This window comes from Lentinula edodes, assembly GCF_021015755.1.
Source record: "Lentinula edodes strain Le(Bin) 0899 ss11 chromosome Unknown C8R40scaffold_2, whole genome shotgun sequence".
In the NCBI taxonomy this organism is placed as follows: Eukaryota; Fungi; Basidiomycota; class Agaricomycetes; order Agaricales; family Omphalotaceae; genus Lentinula; species Lentinula edodes.
In genome coordinates, this window is record NW_025764308.1 from 350,992 (window position 1) to 355,377 (window position 4,386).

Consider the following 4,386-nt stretch of genomic DNA (forward strand, 5'->3'; position numbering starts at 1 on the left):
GTGCGAGCGATGTCAGCGCATAACGCTCAGAAATAAATATACATGCACGAGTGAGCTCGAGTACATGAGCAAGAATGAACTTGGGACTTATGATGTCGAGGAAATAAAAGCGGGCCGCTTGAACTGTGCGAGAACTTTCGTCCGGCAGGCAATTGCTCCTTAACCTTAACTTATGTCGACGATGTACTTGAGCTCACTCGTGCATTGAATGATACTCCCAAATTACGGACTCATCACTACCTACGACTTACCTCATATCGCAACAATCTTTGGATCATGTACTTGAGTTAACTCGTGCATTGGCATCTTTGGATGCTCCTCACAAACTAACGACCCATCGACCTATGACTCACTTCATCATTGCAACAACCTTTGGACTAGTACTATAGTGGCATCTCCAAATGCTTCTCAAAAATTACTGATTTTTCGCCACCTACGACCCCATTTCATTATCGCCACAACGTTCGGATTGTGTATCGAACTTCTGCCTGAGCTTACTCGTACATGGAAAGTGTTACGCTATGTACTGAGCTCACTCGTACAGTACTGCAAGAACAGGGACTTGGTCGCCGGCGTAAAGAATGACGAGATGAAGAGAATGTTAGGATTCAATCCTGACACCCTAATGAGGTGTAAATGGTATTATGCAAAATTCCATCAACCAAGGCAAAAGAAGATAGTAAGTCCTTAAGTGTTAGGATTCAATCCTGACAGACTAATGAGGTGTAAATGGTATTATGCAAAATTCCATCAACCAAGGCAAAAGAAGATAGTAAGTCCTTAAGAAGTGTTGTTTGGATGGCCACTGTTACCATATGTAAAGTCCTCATTAGTTGAACCAAGGTCGGATAGCTCAGTTGGTTAGAGCATCTGGAATATAACCAGAAGGTCCTGGGTTCAATCCCCAGTCTGGTCACTTTGTTTTCAGTCATGACTTTAACAGAGAACACATTTGCGAGGGAGTATTATCGAGTTTAAGTACCTATCAGTTTTTGTCATTTCATTCACCGTTAACTAACTTGCTGCAGGTTTCAGTGATTTTATCCTCGGTGCAAGGGATTCCGGATACTCTAAGTAGGTTACGAACGAACGACTCAGATTCTGTACTCGTGCAGAGCTACGAATCCCGACCTAAATCTTCAGCTCCGTATTCCTACATCTGTTGAGCATACTGTAGTGATAGAACACTTTCTACATACATTACACAGTGCCTCATCACTCCTAGTTATCACTGTAGTGACTTACTTAGTGTATAAAGTACTTACAGACATCATTACTTAGTTTTACAACTCATAACTTAGCTATTTCTTTAGTGTTACTGTAGTTAGTTAGTTTTCATAGGTGCGCACAATTGTGGACACCTATTATCACACCTCATGCGTTTCTAGTACATACAAGACCAAACAAACCTGTATTCCTACTACAGTTGAAAGATACAAATCAATCCTCACTCTATATTGACTTCTGTCATATCTACAGTGTTTATTGGAGTACTGAGCAACTATAAGGCTTGTAGTCCAACCTACTAGTCTTGTATTAAGGCATTGACAATCTGTGCACTGAGCTGGGTGGCATACTGCTTGGGTTAGCTGAAGGGCGCTCCAGTGTGTTTCAACTTCAACAAGTGCAATCTCCTTTAACAACATCTTTGCACCAAGCTAGCATTTGCCCCTCATCAGGGTGTCAGGATTGGAATTAGTCATCAATCCTAACAGAAGGATGTAAACCAATTGCTGATCATCATAAAATGAGGAATATGTTGAAGGATTAATATGTAGTTGACTCAAACAAAGCCTGAAGGAAATGGATAAGCTCAAGTGTAAAACTTGTGTGGCTAAGGAAAGGATAGTTTGTAGATAAGGAGAGGATTCTGGATCCAAAACTCTAAAGCCTTTTAAAGAGGCAAACTTGAAGTGAGGTGATTGACTGAAGTGAAAGATTCACTGAAGTGAGGTGAATCACTGAAGTGAGAGATTCACTGGAGTGAACATTGGAAGCTAAATAAATAGCTCAGATTTGGTGTTGGTGCCCAATATCCTGAGACAAATGGGCAGTAGCTCTTCCTTTTGATTACAAAGTGTTGAGCATACTGTAGTGATAGAACACTTTCTACATACATCTACATACATTACACAACGTCCTCTTAGCTATAGTTATCACTATAATCATTAGTTTTAGTGTACAAAGTACTTACAAGACTCATTTCCGAGTTTTTCAACTTTTACAGTACAAGTTTCTTTAGTCTTGCAGTAGTTAGTTAGTTTTCATAGGTGCGCACAATTGTGGACACCCATTATCACGCCTCATGCGTTTCTAGTACATACAAGACCAAACAAACCTGTATTCCTACTATAGTTGAAAGATACCAATCAATACTCACTCTACATTGATTCTCTTCATTGTTACTGTGTTTATTGGAGTACTGAGCAACTACAAGACTCTGTAGCACAACCTACTGAGCTTGTATTAAGGCATTGACATTCTCTGCATTGAGCTGGGTGGCATACTGTTTGGGTTAGCTGAAGGGCGCTCCAGTGTGTTTCAACTTCAACAAGTGCAGTCTCCTTCAACACAAAGTGCTTCAGGAAATGGATTTTATCCAATATCTGAAGAATGTAGAGGACTAAACAATCACTGACAAGTGAGAGTTCAAGGGTCCAGACCACCACTGGTGAGAAAAATGACCAGGCCACTATTGGCAAGAGAAAATCTATAGCAGAAGTTTCAGCTTCACTGTAGCTATATAGACAATGAGCTGAAGTGAAGGATTGGTGTTAAGATGTGTGAAGGAGATCCAAGTTGAGCAGAAAAAGCTCTTGAGAAGCCTCCTGAAGAAGGTGAACAAGATCAGGAACTAATCCTGAAATCAGCTGAGAAGCCAATGGTTGAATACATCAGGAGCTGAATTATGGATAATCAACTTGACAGAGGAGTTGAAGGGTAGCAGCAGGAAGCCAAGGAGAAGGCTGAGAGAGAAGGATATAGACAGATAGGGCTGGATATATCCTAAATCAACATAGAGCAGCTTGGATATGGAAGTAGTGGAGAGCCAAGGAGATTGAGGGTGATGAGGAATTAGACAAGCATGATGGATAAATCTGAGGAAATTCTGAGTCCTAGCTGGATAAGCTGGATAAGACAGAATATCTCCTGAGTTTACAAATGCTGCAGTCTCAACCCTTCAGACTGATTAGGCTGAATTATATCCAAATATAATGAATGAGTGACAGATTGACTTGTTTAACTCTCAATTATGGATGCTTGTGAGATTGACCTGCAGAGACTCAAATACCAGCTGGATCAAGCTAGATAGAAGAAGCCCATAAAGCAGGAATAGGCCTAAATGAGAAGCTGGAGGACAGCCAAGAGGTGCTGAAGATAATCAGGAGTCAGCCTGGATGAGATAGGCTACAGGAAAGCCAAAGGAGGTTCAGAGAGATTATTAGGCAGAAGTCTCTCCAAGGCAATAAGGCATGAAGTGGCCTAAATGGCTCTTGAATCATAGCAAATCACCCTGCATAAGGAGTTGAAAAAAAAGCAGGAAGAAGCTGAAGATGCTTAGAAGGTAAATCAGGAATCTCAGCTGATCAGGTTGGATAAGGGCAGGATGTAGAGCAAGGAAAACTTGAGGTAAAGTGATCCAAATGGCTCCTATCAGGTGAAGTGGCCCAGGTAGGTCCTGGGTGAGGTGCTACAGGATATCCAGAGGAAGATGGAGGATTTGATGAGTGAAAGGAGCCTCAGGAAGTCCCAGATCTCAACTGATCAGGCTGGATGAGGCACATGAAGGAGGCTGAGAGAAAGGAAGGCATAAATGGCCTGATTGGGCTCTGGATCATAGCAGATCAGGCTGGAGAATACCAAGAGGAAGATATTGATATTGATGAGGGAGATAAGCCTCAGGAGGTCCTAGATCACAGCTGATCAAGCTGGATAAGAGGGAGGAAGGTGTCTGAGATGAGTGAGGAGATGAAGTGCCCTGAATAGGGCCTGGATCATCACAGATCAGGCTGGATAAGAGGTTGGAGGACATCAGGAGGAGGATAGAGGTGCTGATGAGGGAGATAAGCCTCAGGAAGTCCTAGATCACAGCTGATCAGGCTGGATAAGGCATGGATGGCAATAAGGAGCTTAGGAAAGAGATTCCCAAGGTTTCTGAGGGTATCAGGGAAGTGAGAGAGCTGGGATCTGAAGATCAGAGTGAAGGAGGTCCAGGGAAAGGTTGAGATGAAGATGTGCTATGGAATAGCAAGGAGATTGACCAAAAAATGACCAGATCAACCTAGATCTGCCCAAACATCAGTTGAAAACCATGTAAAACACCCATAAAAGATATCATAGACACACTGAGAACCCAGACCTCTAATCTATACATAAAAGACAAGA

At 42.1% G+C, this 4,386-nt stretch overlaps 1 non-coding gene across 1 annotated transcript; it reads left to right on the forward strand.

The window, feature by feature from the left end:
- The first annotated feature begins 842 nt into the window (after positions 1-842).
- Positions 843-916, forward strand: C8R40DRAFT_t25. The gene has a single exon. It is a non-coding gene; the product is annotated as a tRNA-Ile (tRNA).
- Positions 917-4,386: the final 3,470 nt, after the last annotated feature.